We start from the raw sequence: 24,128 nt of genomic DNA, 5'->3' as shown, positions 1-24,128 counted from the left end.
ATTTATTTATTTGTATTTATTACGGTTGATCCTATGTATTGCACTGCCCCCACCCCTTGCCCCCACACTTTCCCTTTCCCCCCTCCCCTGCACTTGTGAAATCTAATGTCACCTGGCCCAGTAAAATCATTGGGCCTCATTCCGAGTACGGCGCTAACCAATGGCGCTATTAACGCCTTGGTTGACGCCGTACCCGGACCGGCAGCGCCTTGGTGGATGGCGGAATTACCGCCCCATTCCAAGGTTGGCGGGGCGGTAATTCCCCAATCCCCATTTACCCTTCCCCATTCCCATTCTTGCCCCATAGGGCATAATGGGAGTGGGGAAGGCGTCAATTACGCCACCGTAAATTACGGTGGCGTAATTTACATCAAGGTCCCTTAGCGCCATGGTTTTTAACACCTGCTAAAAGCAGGTGTTAAAACCACCATGGCGCAAAGGGAACTCGGAGTATGGCGGTAAGGGATTACCGCCACCGCTCTCGTTAGCGGTGGCCGCTATCCCTTACCGCCATACTCGGAATGAGGCCCATTGTCTTTTCCTTCCCTCTGTTCCCCCACCCTTGCCTCGTCAGGCCTTGAAACACTTGTGTAAAGGCGTGTTATAAATGCCATATCATATGATGTCAATTTGTTAAAGGAGTGGAAAGAAAATCCCACGGAATCTCCTGTCATAATGTTATCTTGTCTTTTGCTCGAAGACACAGAAAGGAAGGCCCTAATTCCATCTGACCAAAATAATAATCAGAAACACGATCTATATGAGCTTATAAGGCAGTATACTGATGTGTTTCAGGAAGAACCAGGGAGAGTGAAGGGTATTTATCATCATATCCGCACTCCTGTAGGTAAAGTTGTACATCCAAAACCATATCAGTTAGCTGAGTATAGGAAAGAAACCATAATTCAGGAGGTTAAAACCATGCTGGAGGCTAACATCATTGAACCTTCTAATAGCCCTTGATTCTCCCCTATCGTGTTGGTGACCAAACCCTATGGAAGTTGGAGATTCTGCATAGATTTTCGCAAATTGAATGCATTCTCTGCTTTTGACACTTACTTGATGATCCGTAGCGATGATCTGATAGATCGGCTGGGTAATGCTGTATACCTGTCAACACTCAATCTTACAAAGGTAAATTGGCAAGTTCCTTTGCATGGGCCTGATAAAGAAAAAACTGCCTTCACCACTGCAATGGGGTTGTTTCAATTCAAAGTCTACCTTTTGGGCTACATGGTGCTCCTGCAACATTTCAAAGACTCATGGATAAAATCTCACAACCATACTCAGAATTTTGCAGAGCCTATATAGATGACATTGTAATACATAGCAAGACCTGGGAAGATCATTTGAATCACCTCCATATAATCGTGAGAGTATTAAGAAAAGCAGGGTTATCCGCTAACCCAAGAAAGTGCAATCTGGCCCAATCAGCGGTAAAGTGTATGTTTTTTTGAGTAATGGCACCATCCAACCACAACAGGAGAAGGTGAGGGCTGTCATGGACAAGCCCCCTTCCAAAATAAAGAAAGATCTAAGGGCCTTTTTCTGACTAATCAGTTACTACTGCAGATGTATTCCAAATGTTTCTAGTAAAACATCCAAACCGACAGACAAGTTGAAAAATGCCTAGCCCCAGAAGTTCAGGTGGGAAGAAGAGGATGAAATCTGTTATAGGACCTTGAAACAGGCCTTATGCCAGAAACCCGTTTTAGGCATGGCCGAGTTTTCCAAAGAGTTTATTCTTCCGACTGATGCTTCCTTGATAGACTAGGAGCTGTTCTGTCACAAAACTATGATGGGTTTGAACATCCCATCCTATACATCAGCAGAAAGCTCTTCCCCGAGAGAAAATCAATTCAGTGATTGAGTTAGAGGCGCTGCCGATCAAATGGGCCATAATTCACCTAAAGTATTATCTCTTAGGTCGCAGGTTTCACTTAGTGACAGAGAACGAAGGGTTTGGATAGGTGCACACCAAATTAACAAATGTACATTAAAGATTGAACAACTTCAGAAAGTACAGGTGCTGGGGAGGAATACAAACCCTGACACGGGGTTTGTGCAAAAACTGAAACAAGGAAAAGTGTCTACATCTAGAGACACTCCAGTCCCCTGCACACCATTGATACTGATACACTATCAGTCAATAATAATGAAAAAAGAGTAATCTTCTAATAAGTCAGACTATAATCAAAGCAAACAGTTCTAAGTACTGTAAAAATCACTTCAAATCAACATGAAGGAATAAAGGCATTCAATACATAGAAATAAGCCATTGATCATGAGAAGAATACATACAAATTAGCAACTGAAATAATAATATACAATCTAAATTTTCAAATGATGAATTTCGTGGTAGTGAACTCAGATGATCAGATGCTCTACGCGTTTCGGGGAATAACCCCTTCTTCAGGAGCAAAGTAATCTGAAAATGTATGCATCAAAAGTACAACATCAGTATTCTGATTCACAATGTTAAAATAAGGATGTACACATAGATTGAGCAATCCAACACCGTAAAGTGCAAGAGTACAATGATTTTAGCTAATTCACAAAAGTACATGAAAATCCACATTAAGGTACACATAGGTGATCAAGATATATAGATCGATTTAACCAAGGGTGTGACTCCAAAAAGAGATGGGAAAATGAGTGGGCTCAAAAAAAGCGAATACCTGAAATAAACACGGGCGTACTGAATCTGATGTACAGCAGTGCTGTGTGGAGAAGAATCCACAAACTGCTGAGGTGCAAATAAACTTTTTTCAAGGTCATAAACCTGGTGTAAAAAATAAATGAATATGTATAGCCACTTGTGTGAGACAAAAACCTTTTAGGTCAAAGAAAATTAAAACCTGCTGGAGAGACAGTTAACAATGGAGCTGCTTACCGCAAAATTGAGCTGCAGTCGCTTAATTGTATTAAGATATTCGGGGTTACAGCTGAAGCAATCAGGAAATGTCCAGCTTCAATCCTAGACACTTCAAAAGTCAATCGAGGAAGTACCCAAGTAATGCCAATCTTGTGCGGAAGACTACAAGTACAGTACTACATGTACTAAAAAAGAAAAAGAAACAGGAATTATCACTAAGCTAACCTAAGCATCTAACTATAGCAAAAACTTTTGGGCTATCACTCTATAAATGTGCCATACAGGTAAACAAACAAAGAACAAACCAAAGAAAACGCGTGAGGCAGGTAATGCACATGGAGTGCACACCCAAGATAATTACCAAAAACTGAGCAAGTAAAACGTGGTCCAAGGTACATTCATTCAAAGCACCAAGTGGCAAAAAGTAAAGAAGAAGCCTTAAACTTGGCGCACGGATGAAAGTGCCCCACATAAATAACAACGCCTAAATAGAACTTCCAAACTCACCGTGGAAAAACGCAAAGAACATCCGCGCACGTCACCGCTCCAGTAGCTCTGCACGCTGATGCCGCAAGTGTGTTAAGTAGTAATGACTCATAATGAGTCATATGACAAAGAGATGTCACATGACCCCCAGGGTTGTGGACGGAACATTCTAATCGCGGAGGCATAGGCGGAACAAACGGTAGCTGTGCACCACTGAATGCACAGTATACCGTTAGTCAAGAGTAATAGTAAAGATAAAAAGAAACACTTACATTTAGAGGAGGGAACAAATATAAACTGAAATACGGCGCCATCTATGGAGAACTAAGTCAAGAGAGCCAAAAAATAAATCTAAAGCGTGAACTACCACCCATTTAATGGAAGTGAATCCACAACACCGGTGCAAAACAGATGCTGAAGGGTGAGAAAGGCAGCGGATAAATAAAAAGATAAATGAGCAAAAATTCCAAACCAATTACTAAAACTAAGCAAGCGAATAAACATACTGCGTGAACAATGAAACAAATGTAACCACGTGTGCACAGTAAAACAAATAAAATAGCGAAACAGAAATAACTAATAAAGTGAAAAAAGATGCTCAACACAAGTTAACAGAATAAGAAAGAAATAGAGAGATAAACACTACTAATTGAAGTCACATGTAGGTAGATCAACCTGCCAGAGGAAGATCAGATTCAAACAAAGCAGTAAAGTGAAAACTCCTCATTTAATCCTCTAGGTGAAATAGTGTCAAGCAAGTCAATCCAAAACATCTCTCTTTGGGTGAGTATTCTCATAAAGTCCCCTCCCCTGGTGGGACGCTTAACAACTTCCAAAATGGTAAACCTAATCTGGGCTATGATGTGGCGAGCTGATGTGAAATGTCTCGAGACCAGAGATTTGTTATTCTTGCAGTGAATATTTGATTTGTGCTCGGTCCACCTCTCTCGGGCTGAACGGGCGGTCTGCCCAACATAGATTAAATCGCATGGGCATTTGATGCAGTAAATGACACCAGTAGATCGACAAGTTGCGAAATGTCGTAATTTGATCTTTTTCCCCGTGTGGGGGTGTGAAATAGATTCACCCTTAGATATATTGTTACAGTGACTGCAGGATATACAAGGAAATGTACCTTTTTTCTTTGTGGCTAGTGTCAACTGAGTTTCCTTAAGTGTGCGTTCTGCCTTTACAACTTTGTCTCGGATGTTGACTCCTCGTTTGTATACCATCATTGGTGGTTCAGGAAACAGCTCGCCTAGAGTTGGATCATAATGCAGAATGGACCAATGTTTTTGGATAATTCGTTTAATGTGGGATGATTGTCTAGAGAATTTAGAAATGTGGAGGATAGCCGTATTCTCTTTTTTGGTTGTAACGGTCAATAGTTGTTCTCTGGTCATCGGGAGTGACTTTGCCTGTGCTTCTTCTACTAATTCCACTGGATACCCTCTTGAGGTAAATCGCTTAGACAAATTCACACACTCCTCTTGAAAAACATCACAATCAGTGATGATTCTCTTCAGACGTAACGTTTGGCTATATGGCAGACTCGCCATCATTGCCTTAGGGTGGAAACTAGCGTAATGTAATAAACTGTTGACGTCAGTAGCTTTGTGGTATACAGATGTTTTAATTTGATTGTTCACAATTTCTAGTTGTACGTCTAGAAAATGGAGAGAAGGTTCCCCAATGTCTAAAGTGAATTTAATTCTTGGATGAACAGAATTAAGATAGTTAAGAAAATCTTCCAGTTCTTTTTTGGAGCCACACCACACACCAGAAATATTGTCTATGTACCTTTTCCACATAATAATCTTTGACGACCATTCCATGTTGTCCAGTACAAATCTTTTCTCAAACCAATACATGTATATATTAGCAGAAAGAAGTCCAACCCTTAGGAAATGCTGTGGTTCTTGGACCTTCAGCCATATTGCTTCCCAGTGGAACACCAGAAAGGCATAGAGCAAGGTAACATGGACTTCCTCTCCCGGATTCCCTGTGAAGCACCTCGGTCCAATTTGCATTGGGGAAGGGTATGCCAGAAACCTGAGGGTATTCTCCCTTGGATCCTCTGCGCAGGAGGCCATGGCAAGGCCATCACTCTTGGATCCTGACCCTGGGGTGGAGAAGCGAGGGAGGATCACCTGGGTGGAGGGCCTTTGCAGATTAGGAGTGGGAAACCCTTGGCCGAGACATGGTGCCCCCTTTTCCTATTGATGACGGTTAAGATGGATTTCTGAACTCTGACCTGGTGGGCAGAGGTTCAGAAGGCCAGCCTAGTTTCTTGGAACAGGGTAACCTTCTGGACAAGCCAGACCAATCAAGGTAGCATTGGCGGCAGTCAAGACTAGGTCTCAGGAGGGGTGAGGATGACGGAAAGACCTCAATGAGCACACAGAGTAAGGGACACTACAAATCACTCCTCCACTGTTTGTGGAGGGTGTCCCCAAGCGGGCAGAACAGGTTCCAGGAGTTGTGGAAGGGATGGTAGCACAGGCTACCTGTGGAAAGATGAGTAGCCCTCAGGGGACACTCATGGGTAAAATTGTGTGGATGCGCTAGGGGCCACCGGAAAGGGTTGCAAGTACCCACCGAGCACCGGCGCACTCCACACCAAACTTTGTCAGTCAAGTCCACTTTTGTTGCAGGTTCAAATGCGGCAGTTGTGCGGCTCTGCGTCTTTCAACGGCAAGGATACAGCATTGATTCCCTGGCAAGAAAGTAATCATTTCTCTGCTCAAGATGAAGGGATTGAGCCAGTTTCACTGCAGCAGAATGCCAAGTGTACAAAATGTATTGTGAGAGTGCTGTGAACTCAGAGCTTGCGATGTACCAAGTTTCGATGGTCTCCTCAAAATGGCGCCGGTTTCAGAGCAAAGGTCCTGTGCAAGCTGGTTAGCCCACTGGTTGGCCCAGGGAAACTTCTGAAGAGGCTTACTTGCAGGTTTAGATGAAGGTGCCGTGAATAGTTGGCCCCATGATTCAAATGGGTCGAAGCACCTTTGCAGACCTTCTGGTTCGATCAGATGCAGAGGGGTCCAGATGGACAACAGCTGGCTCAGGGTGCCAAACCTTCCAGCCAGTCACCAGCGGTTCCTCGACTCGGCTTGATAGTTTCAGGAACTCAAGAGATCGACCTAGTGTGGGTGTTTGGGGCTTCTCTTATCCAGAATCTCCTACGTGCCAAAACAAAGAGGACTTAATGGGAGATCTGCTCACATACAAGCACACCAGATGTGGACCTATCACGGACCACGGTGGTCCCAGTAATTCACAGCACACCAGACTCTCTGGCACCCAGGATGTGTATTGGAATTAGACAGTCCAGCCCACATCCTGGAGGCACACACACAAGGCATGCAGAAGCCTGTGAAAGCTTGGCATTTTGCGGGAGAATGCATGCCCAAATAAGGAGCGACCCAGAAGGAAGGCAAAGGGGCAAGATGGCCAAAGAACAGGACAAAGAACCTTGTGGCATGGCCATTTTGGAGCAAGGCCACCTACCTGTGCCAACCTTGGTAAACATGGTTTGCATGGCAAGAAAGGGTTAAAATAAAGCGAAAAGATAAGCTGCCACCAGCCCTGTCCAAGGCACATCTGCACTTCTCCTAAAAAATCCTTTCAGGAAGTCTAGGGCCTTTAGAAATGAAAGGAAGACCCAAGTGCACTGTACTGTTAGGTACATTGTGCACTTGTAACATGTTGCAGAAAAGTTGCAACATTGGAAAGGACTAAGGGAAACAAAGGGCCTCATTACGACCCAGGCGCTAATGGGTTAACGGCGCCGTAAATGGCTGCAGCGCCGTTAACCTATTAGCGCCTAATTACGAGGTCCCTTTGCGGGACCCGACCTTAACGGCTGGTGTAGACCAGCCGTTAAAGTAGGGACCCGTAAAGGGACCTTGGTGCTAATTACGGTGCCGCAATTTGCGGCACCGTACTTAGCGCCTTCCCCATTCCCATTGAGCCCTATGGGGCAAAAATGGGAATGGGGAAGGGCCATGGAGGAAGGGGGAATTACCGCCCCGCCAACCTTGTAATGGGGTGGTAATTCCCCCTTTCTCCATAGCAGAGTCGCTAACTTACCGGCATGGACCATGGTGCTAATAGCACCATGGTCTTCTGCCAGGGTCATAATGGCCTCATTACGACCCTGGCGGAAGACCATGGTGCTATTAGCACCATGGTCCGTGCCGGTAAGTTACCGACTCCGCCATGGAGAAAGGGGGAATTACCACCCCATTACAAGGTTGGCGGGGCGGTAATTCCCCCTTCCTCCATGGCCCTTCCCCATTCCCATTTTTGCCCCATAGGGCTCAATGGGAATGGGGAATGCGCTAAGTACGGTGCCGCAAATTGCGGCACCGTAATTAGCACCAAGGTCCCTTTGCGGCGCCCCACTTTAACGGCTGGTCTACACCAGCCGTTAAGGTCGGGTCCCGCAAAGGGACCTCGTAATTAGGCACTAATAGGTTAACGGTGCGCAGCCTTTTACGGCGCCGTTAACCCATTAGCGCCTGGGTCGTAATGAGGCCCTAACTATAGTCAGGCAATTACAAGAAAGGGCTCACACCTGCAACCCCTTTACACAACACAAGTGTTTAAAAAAAGGTGTTGTCTGGAAGGTGAGAAGTGAGAGGCCAGATGCTGATGGGAGCCACTGGGGACTGAAGCAGCTCAGGGTCCAGGCGAGGGTGACGTGGGAGCAGGAGCTCCATGGGGCAGAAATGAGGAGAAGGAAGGAGACCAGATGAGGGGCCGTCCTTCATCCCACCGAAAGGAGTGCTCATTCTCCTGTGACGCTGCAAGAGCGCAAGAGTGTCTGAGGGGTGGACAAAGACCCCCTGCAAGGAAGCCGCCAGGTTTAGGGCCAGGGCAATACGGAAAAGTGCTTCAAAGTGAAACACTTGTGTATAGGCGCGTTATAAATGCCATATCATATCATATCATATCAAAGTGAGCTAGTGAGTTTCGAAAGATACGGAAACACATTGGGCTCATTACACGGTAGGCGGTAAGGGTTAATGGTCACCGGTACCGGTGACCGTTAACCCTTACCGCCTGATTACGAGGTCCCTTTGCGGGTTGGTACTTTAACGCCTGCTTTTTAGCAGGCATTAAAAACCAACCCGCAAAGGGACCAGGGTGCTAATTACGGTACCGCAATTTGCGGTACCGTAATTAGCACCTTCCCCATTTCCATTATGCCCTATGGGGCAAAAATGGGAATGGGGAAGGGCAATGGGGGAAGGGGGAATTACCGCCCCGCCAACCTTGGAATAGGGTGGTAATTCCCCTTTCCTCCAAGGCGATGCCGGTATTTTACTGGCATGGACCAAGGTGCTAATAGCACCTTGGTCCACCGCCTACCGTGTAATGAGGCCCATTGTTACTTTAACCACGAGTCTCACGAAGTGAACCGCTATTGTTAAATGAAACTAGAGACATGTACAATGTATCGGAGTGGTTGCGTGTCTTATTAAAGAAACAAACATGTTTTCAAAAGTCTACGAACTTTATGAATCCTTCATTCTTAAGTAATTAAAGTATTGTTGAAGTGGTAACGTACCTTGGAAAAGAGAAAGAACGTTGTCGAAAGTCTTCAACTAAGGAATGAAAGTAAAACATGTGGAAGGTGTGAACTGTGGAATTACTGAAAGCCAAAGCATATTGAATTCCGAACTACAGGGAAACCTAATACTAAAGAAAGCAAATGCATATTGAATACCAAACAAAAGGGAAATGTAACATTGAAGCAAACAAGATAACTTTGAATACTGAATATAATTAAGCAAAATAAGACTGCATTAAACCCTTAACTACAATTGAATGATACTGTATGCATGTTGCACAACGAATGAACTGAAACCTTGAAGTTGAATACATTAAAGGCTGAAGGAAGCCCAAACAGCGTACTTTCATGAGTGAATGCAGTGTGGCAAGGCTACCGTTTGGAAAGGAGTGTGTGACACATGGTAGCCGAGCCACAAGGCGACTAAGGAGAAGCTATAGGAGCCCAAGAGCATACCCTCAGTGCAGAGGCCAATAAAAGGAGTCATGTAAAGGTGACTTGGTGCATAGGGACAAGGACCTCTGTGAGACATTGAAGTATTGGGGAAGGGAACCCTGAAACTTGGCGGACTATCCGTGTTATCTTGGGAACAGAGTCTCAAGACCTCTTTTTGTTTGGATTGTTGTTGTGAAACTTGGGAAATTGAACCCCAGGAGTGGTTCTGACTGAACAATATAGCCTTGAACTAAACAAAGTTGAACTTTAAGACTCTTTTTCATGGACCTTTCGTAGACTTGGGGAATTTGAGCTGAGAGGATGCTGTGAGTCGGAAGAAGCTCAGAACCTTGAGTTAAACACTGTTTCTTTTGATTTTGTCATGCCTACATATTTGTTTATTGTAGTTGTGAGGGCAAGGATAGGTTTTGGACACAGTCATACTATTAAGTTGAACTCTTTGACTCAGATTTTGTTTAGTTTTGTTTAGGTAGGGAAATCCCACCTTAGCATAGGGCAAGTAGGGCCTTCAACCATCTTGACATTTCAGTTAATAAATATCTTTTGTTTGAACTCTGTCTGTTGTCTGTGTCTTACTTAATGATGCCTTCCAAGGGGTCCACAAATATAGAGGTAAATTAGTCATAAGAGACATTTTCCCTAACACTTGCCCCCCCCCCCACATCCCCGTAAACTAAGGACAGGGGACTTAATCCACCCCTGGATGAGTCTCATGTTCAGGTTGGTTAAACATTCTGGACAACCCACCAGCATTGCTATGTTGGACACCTGGCCTATGCTCAATAGTGAAGGCAATGCTTTGAAGGCTAATAGGCCACCTGAGCAACTCAGGATTCTCATCCTTCATATTAATCAGCAACTTTAAGGGCCTATGGTCAGTATGCATAGTGAAGTGGGTCCCATAAAGTAGTACCTGAGCCTCCTAAGGACGCACAGAATGAATAAACATTATTTTTTCAATGTGTAACACCTGGGCGCTCTGTCCTTAAGCTGGCGACTGAGAAATCCAAAAGGGTGTTCCCTGCCTTTCTCATCTAGCTCTGATAAAACTGCACCTATCCCAATGTCAGACGCATCTGCCTGCACAATAAAAGGTTTCTGATAGGGGCCCTGAGAATAAGGGCCTGGCACAGGGAGTCTGTTAAGCATAGGAAGCCCTTCACACATTTCACAGACCAAGTGATCTTCTTGAGTTTCTTTGGAGTAGTGAGGATGGTCAGGGAGGCAGCTATGGTACCATAGTCTGCCATGAAGTTCCTGTAATACCCAGTAAGGTCTAGGAAAGCCCTCACTTAGGTTTGGGTTGTAGGGACAGACCAGTAATGTACTGCTTGAACCTTACTGGGAAGAGGCTAGATTCTACCTCCACCAGCCTCATGTCCAAGGTAGACCACTGAGCCCTGGCCAATTTGACAGTTGCTGGCTATTAGGGCCAGGTGGGCCTTCTAAAGGATCTGCAATACTATTTCTAGATGTCTCATATGTTCTTCCAATGTGGGGCTGAAGACTGCTATATCATCCAGAAATGCAATGCAGAATTCATCCAACCCATTCAGACATAGTTGACCAACCTTTGGGAATTGGCATGTGCATTCTTCAATCCAAATAGCAATACCGTGAGCTGGTAAAGGCCTTCTGGAGTTGAGAATGCTATCTTCTCCTTGGCATCCTTTGTCAGGGATATTTGCCAATACCCTGCAGTGAGATCAAAAGTGCTCAGATACTTGGAAGCACCCAGCCCGTTCACCAATTCATCTTTCTTGGTAGGGGGTGAGCATCTGTCTTAGTGACAGCAGTCAGAGCCCTGTAATCCACACAGAACTTCAACTCAGAGGTTACTTACATTGGCACCAGAACCACAGGACTGGACCATGGGCTACTGGACGTTCAATCACGCCTAGATCCAACATCTTGTTGACCCCAGACTTGATGTGGGACCTTGCTTTATATGACATCCTATAGCTCCAACCTTTGGTAAGCACACTATCTCCAGTGTTTATATCGTATTTGCACCAAGGTGTCCAACCTGGAGTAAGTGAGAACAAGGGGGGAATTGCCACAGCAAATTTCTTACCTTGCCTTGCTGCTGAGGAGACAGTTTAGAAGCCAATTTGACACCCTCAATGGAGCCATCTGAAGGACTACTTTGGAACAGATAAGGATGGGTTCAGATTCCTCTTCCCTCTGTCTGATGCCAGGAGCAGAGCAGCCATTTCAACCCTATGGATTAATGCCTTCAGCCCATTGGAAAACTTTGAGGGCTTCACCAGGCCTCCCAAGGTCCACTAAATAGTTTACCTCAACCAGTTGTTCCACAACCTTTTAAGGGGGCTGACCATTTATCTTGTAGGTCTCTGGGCCTTATGGGATTCATGATCAGGATGGCCTGGACTGGGGGAAAATGTACAAGTGAGGCTTTGTGGTCATACCAATGTTTGACAATGCCTGACCATCCTTCAACTTATCACTGGCCTGAGCCATCAGTAAGGCCATCCTCTTTCTCAACCTTAGCACATAGTCCACCACATTTGTAGTGACAGGAGGAGTGGGGGGCTCCACACTTCCTTGACTATAGCTAGTGGTGCCCTGACAGAGTGACCAAAGAGAGGTTCAAAGTGACTATATCCAACCCTTTGTTGAGGGACCTCCCTGTAGACAGAGAATAAGCATGGTAGAAGGAGATCCCACTTTCTCTATCTGGGGCTCCTGAAGAGCTCCAAGCATGCTTTTGAGATTTGTGTTAAACCTTTCAACTAAGCCATTTGTCTGTGGATGATAAGCTGGAGAAAACTTATAGGAGGCCCACACTCTTTCCACATGGCGTGGCGTGCATGTACTTGAACATGAAGGTGCTGCCTCTGTCAGAAATAACTTCATTAGGGAAGCCAACCCTAGTGAAAATTACAAGAAATTCTTTAGCAACTGACCTGGCAGTTACTGTCCTCAGTGGGATGGCTTTAGGATATCTGGTGGCATGGACAACTAAAGCCAGAATAAACCTGCTGCCAGAAAATGTTAGAGAGTCAAGGGGATCACCAATGTCAATACCTACCCTCTCAAATGGTACACCTAATAGAGGGAATGGTACCAGTGGAGCCTGAATAGGTGCACCACTTTTTTCCGAGATCTGGCAAGTGGCACAACTCCTGCAGTGGCTTTCTATATGGAGCTCATCCTGGGCCAGTAAAAGTGCATGGCTAACCTCTCCTTAGTCTTCTCGATGCCAAGATGACCTGCAAGGGAGACCACATGGGCCAACTGCAGGATGAAGGGTCTCACTTGAAGGAGGACCATCCTCCTCCTATGGTTTCCTTCAGTGGACTCTGTGGGCTCACTATATAGGCACCACCTTCCCAATACATTCTGTGTTTCCCAGGAGGTTTACCCTCAAGCTAGGAACAGGCCTGTCTCCTTAGGCCTTCCAAATATGGGCACTCACATTGGCCCTTATTAAACCTTTGCCTGTCAGGAACACCTTCTGCAAGCAAACTCTACAATTCAGGATGGTCATGGGGGTTGAGAAGTTGAGGCAGCCCCTCTTCCCCGTCAGGTTCAGGGGCTTGGCCAACTGCTTCCACTACAGTGGTAGGTGAGTTGGGGAGAATGTTCTCTTTTCCCCTTTTTGGTTTCTTTACTCCTGTAGCCTTGGGTTTCCCCTTTGGCTTTGGCTCAGCCTTGGATTTTGCCAGGACAGCCTTGGTCTGAGACCTAGTGCAGAGTTGTCCTGCTGTATCTCCCACAAGACCTAAGTCTCTGAGATAATGTCCCAGCACAACTCTCCCCGGGACTTGCCTCTGAACACTGACAGGTATCCCAACTACTCCACCATTCACAGCTAGAGTAACAGGCATAACGGGGAACTTGAGAGGGGGTCCATCAGCCAACTTAGTGGGCATCAGAAGGGCTCTGGCTAGCTCCTCTGGGTTTACCAAAGTGGAATCTACTGCAGTTCTGCTGGCCCCAGTGTTCCTAATGGCAGAGGTGTCTACACCATTTACCATGACACTGTCCTTGAATTAATGCTTTGTGTTATCTGGGATGGAGGCATATGCATCAGCTACTCTAGGTTCCCAGGATCCCAGGAAATATAATACTACTTCTGAACCTATTCCACAGGGTAAGGAGTCAGAAGAGAAGGATGCCCCTGTGAGTAATTCTTCCTCATCATTAGAGAAGGCCAGATTCCCTAAGTGGACCCCCAAGGTTTTGACCTTACATCTAGGGTCCCCCTTCATATAGTTAATTTGTGCCACAAGCCACACAAGATCCACTGTGTCTTGGGACATAGGGAGGCTTAGAATAACCACAGTTGTGTTTGGGATTATTAGTACCACTACCCTGTACATAGTCATGTGGCTCACCCTTTTTAAACCTTGTATAGCCCTGTTTTCAGATGTCCCACCCGCTTTCTTTTTTTGCTTCTTCCCCTCTTCCTGCTTCCCAGAAGCAGGCTTGTCCTTATGGGGCCAACTTCTTAGGATCTATCTCCTTATAGTCAGCCAGATACTGCTTAAGCTCAGCGGAACATGAGGCAAAAATATGTTCCAGCATAACCAAATGGATCATGCCTTCAAAAGTGGTGACCTTATAACCTTCCACCAAATCAGTGACTTTTCTTTAAAGTTTCGGTAACATATTTGACCCATGTACTACATTCTCTTTTCTTGTACTCCCAAAATATTTTCAAGTATTGGGTAGGAGTCTTCCCAAACTTCAATATTAAGGCTTGCTTCAATTTTGCAAAATCTTTTCTCTCAGTCTTTTACATTTCCACAATGGCACTGCAGTCAGAGAGGGGCAGTCTACTGAGTAACCATGCAATCTTATCAGCATCTACTACTTCCTGTACTTCACAGGCATACTCAAACACAGTCAGCCAGTTCATGATGTCACTCTCCTCATCATACACAATGAGCAGAGCTTTAGGAAATCTAGACTGTGAGAAGGGACCAGAACCATCCCCAGACTCTCTTGAGGAACTGTTGGCAGCTTGAAGCTTGGCAAGCTCCAACTGATGTTCTATATCTTTCTGTTACTCCAACTTTTCCATCTCCATGTTAGCCATGTTAAACTCAAGTTGTTTTTCCTCTTAGCCTAAGATTTTGTCTCTTGAGTTCTTACACAACTTCGGCCTCAGAGTAAACAGATGACACATTGGATTGAACATCATTCTCCACATCCTATCTCTCTATAATGGCAGCAACAGCCGTATCATGACTCTTACTGGGAGCAGCCCCAGCACCTTCTCCACTATCATAGGATGGGAGAGGCATCATTTGAATTTCCTGCCAATCTACAATCTTTTGGATCAACTCAGTTTTTGTGCCAGAGGTAGTGATACCTTTTTCTGCTCACGGTCACAGCCTTCTTTTTTCTGTTTAATAAATGTTTATTGAACATACGAGAGTAAATCACCAACCATTGGTAAAATTGAAAAAGATCGGGGTCCTGTGTGTTATACATTGATACAAAATTTGAGACAATATATCAAAATCTTGATAGCCCGAGAATAGTGAATGAATAAAAAGAGGTGAATTGAATAAACCGGGTCAAGCATGAAGAGATTAAAATAATACATGACTGTACAGTGATTTACATAAAAGTGGATAGATAATTGAGTTTTGGACTAACTGGGGAATGAACAACAGACAGACACAAACACAAGGACAAGGGGGGATGGGGAGGAAAGGATACAGTTTACAGGTTCGCTTATATACAGTTAAGAATCTTGCAGTACATGTTATCAATGGTAAGAAAGTGCATGTGTTACAGACATAAGAGAAACTTCATGAACCATGTGCAGACATATTATAATGATCCAAGAAATTGAAAAAGGGAGCCCATTTTGAGTTGTGTTTGGGGACAGTATCAATATACGAAGCAATACAGTGTTTAATATTTTGTGTTTGGCAGATGTTGTTCCACCAGCCCCTAGCTGAGATGCTTTGAAAGTTTTTCCAATTGGCGGTAATGAGCTTGATGGCAATAGCAATAAAGAGGTCATACAGGATGGGGGAGGAGAGAGATTCATCCCCATTGACAGCGATACTTTACAGGAACACATTTGTAAGGGATAGAGGGACATGTATGTTAAACATTTCGGTTAGGTATTTCCAGATTTCTTGCCATAGCATGAACACAAACAGGCATTCATAAAACATATGCTTGTCAGAGCCTGGAGTATTCCTACATGACCAGCAGTTGCCATCAGATTGAGTTATAGTTTTTGCCAGTTTTAAAGAGGTGATGAGTGATGTTGGCAGAGGTGGAAACATATATAATCTTAGAACAAAGCTGAGACCATGTATGATCATTGAATACCAGCCCACAGACAGTCTCCCATTGGGATTGCACGAGCCATTTCATTGTAGGAGAGTCGACCGTGGTCAGCAGTTTGTAGAGTTTGGCAGCTCGAATGTCAGGGACCATGGTAATTAGATGTACTTTTGTGGTGTCGAATGAACGAACTTTGTTGTTGTGAGCGTAAAGACCATTCAGACAGACATTGACCAACTTGTTGTAAAAGGTAAAGTCTGAACGGTGAAGAGTGAAAGAATTCTTGAGGTCTTGAAATTACGTTATGGTGTGTTCTCGTAGAATCTGATAAATAAGCCTAATGCCCTTGGAGAGCCAAGATTTCCTATAAAGTTCTCTGTTATTAATCGTAATGGACTTCTTATGCTACAAATAAGGGGATAGTTCTTGGGATTTGATGGAACAGAAGAGGAATGCTCTTAGGGCTGATTTGGAAGCTTTGATCAGGTCACAGAGCATAGTGGAAGAGCTATTCGTGAGATAATATATGCCAGCAAGATTGTGAGGGGAAACTAACTGCTTTTCAATTATGAACCAGGCGGGTGGGTCCTTTAAATTAGTAGGGGATTACCAGCAGCAGGTTTGTTTAAGCATGAAAGCATACTGATAAAGTTTGAAGTCCGTAAATCTGACACCACCTCTTTCATAAGGGGCTTTGAGTTTGTTGAGTGCAATTCTTTTGCTTTTGCCTTTTCCCCATAGGAAATTGAGCAAAATGAGTTGATGGATTTGAAAAATGTAGTAGGGAGAGGTATCGGGAGCATTTGTAAATAGTATAGCACACTAGAGGAAAACATCATCTGAATAGTGTCCAAGCAACCCCGCCAGGATAAATAGAGAGGGGGCCAGGTGGAGGATAAATCTTTAAGCCTTTTCAGTAAGGTGTCTAAATTTATTTTGATAGTGCTGCTGACCGAGGAAGCATATCATAAGCCTAAATACTTGAATGAGTTATCGCATCATTTAAAGCCCAAGACATCTAATTAATGTTTGAGGCAGTACCAATTTAGAGGTAAAAGTTTTGATTTGTCTCCATTGAGTTTATATCCTGATACAGGCTGAGAAATCTTGAAGTCTGGCAAGCAGATAGGGGGGGTGTTGTTTGGGATTTTTCATAAGAATGAGAATATCATCCACATAGGCAGCTATCTTGGTTTCATGGATGCCGGGCGCAATCCCAGGAATATTCTTATCAGATCGGGTGAGTTCTAAAATAGGTTCGAGAAATAAAACATATAGAATGGGCGAAAGAGGGCAACCCTGCCTAGTTCCTATTTGTAAGGAGAAAAAGGATGAGGACTGACCATTTATACATATCGAGGATTTGGGATCAGAGTACAGAAGTTTGACAAGAAGTATGAAGCCCTCACCACATCCATGCCATCGTAGAGCTTGGAACATATAGTCCCAGTTGATCTGGTCAAAGGCCTTTTCGGCATCTAAGGCGATGGCGGCATAGCCCGATTTGTCTTTTTTATCCTGTGAAATAATATGCAGGGAATTAATCAGGAGTCTTGCATTGGCTGAAATGTTTCTGCCTTTGAGGTATCCTACCTGGTTGGATTTAATGAGACTGGGAAGGTAGGAATCAATTCTATTGGGGATAGTTTTGGCAAATATTTTACTTACTAAATGTATGAGGATATGGGTCTATAATTTTTTGGAAGATCTAGGTCTTTATCTGTTTTAGGAAAAAGGATAAGGAGGGCCTCAGAAAAGGTTCCAGGTGAGGAGCCATTAGAAATAAAAGAAGAGTAAAGGGTTTTGAGTCTGCGAGTTAAGGACCAGGAGAACCGATTGTAGAATTCAGAGGATAGACCGTCAGGACCGCAAGCTTTACCTTTTCCCAATCCCTTGATGGCCTGCATGATTTCCTGCATAGTGAGGTTGACATCTAGGCCACGCAGATCAGTTGATGGGTAAGATTGTCTGTTAATGTTATCAAAGAAGGATTTGAGAGTATTGTCTGGGACCGAAGATTCCATAGAGTATAGATCAGTGTAGAATTCTTTGAAGACCTTAATAATCTCAGAGGGATTGGTAACACTGGCACCAGGGGGTTTTTTAATGTGGGAGAGTTTTCTCTTTCCTAGCTTTAAGATAGGAGGCAAGATCTTAGCCAGCTTTGTTGGAGGTTTGGTAAATTTTGGATTTATATTTTAAGTATGCACCAGAAGCTTGTTCAGTGAGTTTTTGTTGATTTGAAAGCATAGGGACAGGACGGTACGAAGGTCTGTGTTTGAGGACTTGTGGTATTATTGCTTCACAGCAGTAGTAAACTGAAGATATTAAGAATCAAGGTATTTTTTGGACTGCTTCTTTATCATACTGGAGAAGGCGATTATATTACCTCTTCCGGCAGCTTTAAAGGCGTAAATGTTAGTGGTGATGGAGGTGTCTTCATCTAGATTTTCAGAAAAAAAGGTTCTGTTCGAAGGCCATGAATGACTGAATAAATTGTTGGCCTTGGAGAAGACAGTTATTAAATTCCCATCTGGAGAATGGTTTCCTAATGTCAGAGAGATCAAAGGTGGTTATGACTGAGGCATGATCAGATACAATAATATTAAAGATAAGGGAGTCAGTAATAGTGTTCGTAAGGGATTTAATAGTGAAAATGTAATCAAGGCTATGGTGGGGATGTGAATGAAATGTGTATTCTAGGTCAGCCGGATGGGCCAGTTTCCAAGTGTTAATAAGGCCAGCTTCAGTTAAGCAAAGTCTAAATGCTTTATGGGACATGGAATTCTTGAAGGAGCCTTTTGATTTCCATCTAAGAATGGGTCAAGAACTTGGTTCATATCACCACATAACATTAAATTGGAGAAATATGAGTTAAGTATGGTTTGATAGAATTCCAAAAGTCAGTATCAGGCAAGGTGGGACGATAAGTACACATAACACTAATGACATCAGATCCAACCAACAGTTAAACCCACGCCCACCTCCCATTGGTATCTGCATCTTGACCTAGAATCTTATATGATAGTTTCCTATTCTTTCTAGAGGACAGCTCAGGGGCAATGTGCTCGCCATGGAAGCAAGACAACACACGTTCGATCCCCAGGCTCACGCTTAGAAACCTCTGGGTATTAAGTGCATTATAAATAACCTATCATATCATATTAATTAGTATGGCCTCACCATTTTTCTTCCACACTGCTGGACTAGCGATAACATCATTGATCCAAAGGGTTTTGAGTTTCATGGCTTCTTTAAGGGAGAGGTGCGTTTCCTGTATACACGCAACAGATGGATTTAGCTTTTTGAGATGAGAGATCATTTTGTACCTCTTAATTGGATTATTACATTCCTTAATGTTCCAAGTAACACATCTAAAAACCATCGAACAGGACCAGCATAGTTAGAGCAGGAACACAAAAATACCTAAGAATGAAAGTTTCATTGAATACAGTACACAAAACAGTAGTAAATGTAGCAACTATAAATAAATACCTGAGTAAGCAGTGCATCCAAACATGTGAGGGTAAACATAGAAGGATGACACGAAAGGAAGGAAGGCGATACTTGATCAGGAAAAGTAAGATAAAACAGAAAAGCATAACTTTGAATGAGAGGACAAATTGAGACATAGAGTATATAGAGAGAGCAGACAGGATCAGGTACATCAAGGAGAATAACAAGGTAGTAAAAAAGGAAGGAGTAGGTGACACCAACAGGGCCGGAAAAAGAAAAGCCCTGGAAGAAGATACCAAGTGGTGCCCAGCCCACCATTATTGGGTGCAGATTAGAGACTGCAAAACTTCAAAAATGTTTTAAAAAGTCAAGACCCAGAAGTAGATGGGTTGGTAGGAAGCCACATATCCATGTTGTCAGTCTTGAGGAAACGGTTAAATGTCTTGAGGTCAGAAGGTTCATCAAATATTGAAGTGCGACCATCATACATAACTTTAAAGGAACATGGCTGGTAAAGGCCATATCTGACGTTGAGTTGTGTAAGCGCTCGTTGATAGGAGGAGAATTCCTTCCGGCGTTGGGCAGGTTTTTTTACCACATCTTGAGAAATATAAATACTTTTCCCATGCCAGATGAGGGTGTTTCACTCTTTGGCCTTTGAAAGAATGAGCTGCAATTGGGGGTATTCAAGTAGATAAGAAAGAGCGCAGTGGGAGGTGTGCTGATTGTGGGCTTCTTAATAGACCAATGCAATGAGCACGTTGACTATCGAGGGATATTTATTTTGGGATGTTAAGTAGGGCTGGTGATAGATTCTGGAGAAAAAGTATCACATCATTCCCCCTCATAACACTCGGGAAGGCTCGTAATGCGTAGGTTTTTATGCATGCTTCTATTTTCCAATTCTTCATTGTGCTTTTGGAGGTCTTTCACTGCTTTTCAAGCTGCGACATCCTGAGTGAAATGTCTTCCACCAGACCTATTGTATTTTCCATTTCACTCATTCTGTTTTCAAATACGTTCCACCATTCATGAAGCTGGTGCAATTTTTGGTTGGTGGTTTCAACAAATGGTTTGAGAAATTTTTATTTCTTGTAGAATGGAATCACTGGCAGTGTCCTGTGAAAGTGATGATGGCGGAAAATCACTTTTGGGCCTTTTAAGTGTCACTGTTACGCTCACCTGGTCTCTGCGGAGGCGTTGGGGCACGGTTGCAGCCCTCCCTGAACATGAATCACCCCCTTCAGGCCTCTCCCTCAGTAGAAAAGCTGTGAGCGGTGGTACATGGTGATAATGCCCCTGCGTGGAGATAAGAGTGTCTGAATGCGCCAATCTGTGATTGTTGTACCTCTCGAACCCTTCACCCCAAAGTAGGGTTTCTGTTAGCATACACCGGTCCATAAAGCTCACCTGTGAATTATGGAAGGTAAGCTCTCCATCCTGCTATTTCTGGCAGGCGCGTCAAATGGGATCTAGTTCCTTCACTGACCCCTGATAAGGATTAGTCCAGTCCAGCTGCGACTATGCTTCTTATGATTGGCAAGTCTTTCTTGAGCTCTTGTGATGCTGTTCGTTCTGTTTAATGTCTTTATATGTCGCTCCTATTTATGCCCAGAATAATGTCGCTCTTCTGTTTTCTTCCCTTAGATGGAAATGCGGCCTCAATGCAGCTGTGAGACGCGAGATGCGGCCGGATGGAAGATAGATGCTACTATTAAACTGACTGTTTTTTCGATGTCTAACGGTGTCTTCTGTTTTTCCTTGCAGGCAGTTGGTAAGTATGCTGGCAGGAAGCAGGATGTCCAGGAAGCAGGATCTTCAAAGGTAAGTCTAAGGTAAGTCTAAGGCGACATTGAGCGTTACGCTGCTTGCAAGTGCAGAATAACACGATGCGTCTGTCTTGAGGATCAGGGCAGTTTATATAGCTGAGATCGTGGGCACGCCCATTAGGGCCGGCTTACCAGCCACACCCTGCCACTCCTAGAGAGTGAGCACGTGCAAAGGCAATCCATTAGCAGCCACACCCAAGAATACACTTGGGGCTGCTTAATGGATGGAATGTTCAAGGTTAATGCATCCTGCTTAATGGATGGAATGTTCAAGGTTAATGCATCTGCTTTGCTATTTCCATAATGAAAGCTTTTTGGTGTTAAATGGATGTTCTTGTTTACTTTTGTTCATGAGCCTGGTGCCAAAGGCGCCAGGACAGTGTCCATCCAGGTCTCCTGTGCATACGACCCCTGCATGCCTGTGCTCCTTACTTCATGACCATGACAGCACTCCCCCTCAAGGCCCCTCTCAAGGGTGGTTCTCCTCCCGGTCCTGGTTTGGTGGGATTATTGTGATGGAACTGTCTGATTAAACGCGGAGCATGGACGTGTTCACTGGGTTCCCATGTTCAGTCTTGACGTCCGTAACCTTTCCAGTCAATTAGGTAATACAATTTTGATCGAACCACCTTGGCGTCCCGGATGGATTTGACTTCCTATTCTGGTTCTCCATCTATTACTTCGGGCTCTGACGGAGAACTAAGCCGTGTATTGGACTTCATTGATCTGAGGAGAGAGACATGAAATACAGGGTGAATTTTCATGTGAGATGGTAACTCCAATTTCATGGCAACAGGATTGATTATGGACTTTATAGTATAGGGGCCCAGGTATCTTGGGCGGAAAGCTCTTGGCCCCTTCAGGGGAATATATTTGGATGCTAACCACACCTTTTCTCCAATCTGGTAGGCGGAAGCTTCCTTCCGATGTTGATCACTAAACAGTTTTTGTCTTTCCTTAGCCTTAGTCAGATGCTCTGTCGCCTCCTTAAGAACCTGAGTGATGGTTGTATGCAAGTTTTTATGGCTGGCATTTCCAGGGTATCGGATGGATCAAATACTGATGTGCTCAAATGTCTTCCATGCACAGTGTAGAATGACGTTTGCCCTGTGCTTGTGTGAACTGAGTTGTTGTATGCATACTCAGCTATCCAAAGGATATTTTTCAAAGAATCCTCGGACTGTTGCAACATCCACCTGAGATATTACTCTAAAGTTCTAGTTGGTTCATTCAGTTTGCCCTTGTGGACAACCGAAGATCGATTTTGGCAATCGTACAGCACTTTCTCCAAAAGGCAGAAACAAATTGCGTTCTGCGATCAGATACTAATATTGATGGAAATCCATGCAATCGAACAATTTGCTCTAGGAACACAGAAGCGAGAGTTGACGCAGTTGGGAGTCCCTTCAGAGAGATGAAATGGGCCGTTTTAGAGAATAAATCCACAACGACTAATATGGTGTTGTATCCATTGCAGGGTGGAAGAACCATGATGAAGTCCATCGACAGGGTATGCCAAGGTGCTGGCGGTACTGTTAGGGGATGTAGTAAGCCAGAAGGGTTCTGTTTCTGAGACTTGTGTTGTGCACAGACACTGCAGGTTTCAATAAATTGGGCAATGTCTTTACGCCAGGTTGGCCACCAGTAGTTTTGTTTTACCTTAGCCTGAGTTTTGGCTATTCCTGGGTGTCCTTCCACTAATGAATCGTGGTCATTTGTGATGATTTGCTTTTGCAGTTCTTGGTCTTGGACATATAATCGTCCTTGGAAATACGGTAGATTGTCTTTGATGGTGTACTGGACCCCTTTTAACAGCCATTCCTGTCGTGTTGATTGATCCATTGGGGATTACAAATTGGTTCTTTGGTCATCCACACACGTGGTGGCAGCTATTCTGGTTTGAATCCTTTCCTCAGGAATTATGGCCATGGGGTCGGATGCTGTAAAAGCCTCTTCTTCTTCACTCATGCGTGATAGAGCATCTGCTTTCCCATTGCGTATTCCAGGTCTATAAGTGATAATAAAATCGCATTCCGTGAAAAAGAGAGCTGTACGAAGTTGACGCGAGGATTATGCTTTGGCAGTTTTCAAGTATTGCAAGTTACGGTGGTCCGTGATGACAATGGCCGTATATCTCGCCCCAAGAAGTTACTGTCTCCAGGCCTTGAATGCTGCTTTAATCGCCAGTAATTCCTTATCTGTGATTGCGTAGTCCAACTCGGGGGCTGAAAATTTGTGGGACCAGAATGCGACGGGTGTAGTTGTCCTGTTTCAGGGTCTCGTTGTGACAATACTGCTCCCGTGGCTATTTTTGAAGCAGTTGTCTCAACTATGTAAGGTAGGTCTGGTCGTGGGTGTCGAAGGACTGGTGCAGTAGTGAATGCTAGTTTCAACATCTGGAAGGCTTCTTCAGCTTCTGTCGACCAATGGAACTTTTGATTTTTCTTTAACAAGGAGGTAATTGGATGTACAATTTGTGAAAACCAAGGTATAAACCAACAGTAAAAGTTGGCGAATCGGAGCACGCTTTGCACTCCTTTCGTGTATGTTGGTGAGGGCCATTGTAGGATTGCATCCACCTTTCGTGTATCCATATGTATGCCTTGTGGTGTGAGCATGAAATTGAGAAACTCGACCTCAGTTACATGGAAAAAACATTTTTCCAACTTGGCATACAACTGGTGTTGTCGAAGCTTCTCTAAGACTGCCCGGACCTGGCCTACATGTCTTTCCGTGGAATTTGAGTAGATACGAATGTCGGCAATGTAAACAATAGTGCAAACGTCCAGTAGTTCAAGGAGTAAGTACATCATTCATAAAGAATTGGAATGCCGCAGGGGCATTGCATAGACCAAAGGGCATGACCTGGTATTCAAAGAGGCCGTACTTCGTGCGGAAGGCCGTTTTCCACTCATCTCCCTCTTTTAGTCTCACAAGATTGTATGCTCCTCTTAAATCCAGTTTTGTGCAGATTCGAGCATGTTTCACTTGGTCCAGGAGCTCTTGTATAAGTGGTAAAGGATATCGATTTTTTACTGCGATCTGATTGATGGCTCTATAGTCGATCCAAGTTCTTAAGTCCCCCTCCTTTTTAGGCACAAAGAATAAGAGTGAGGAGGCAGGTGACTTGGACGGGCAAATGAAACCGTTCGCCAAAACTGATCCAGGTAAG

The sequence above is a fragment of the Ambystoma mexicanum genome, chromosome 9 (genome assembly GCF_040938575.1).
Source record: "Ambystoma mexicanum isolate Mex_15411 chromosome 9, UKY_AmexF1_1, whole genome shotgun sequence".
Lineage (NCBI taxonomy): Eukaryota > Metazoa > Chordata > Amphibia > Caudata > Ambystomatidae > Ambystoma > Ambystoma mexicanum.
Note: the sequence above shows the minus strand (reverse complement) of the source record.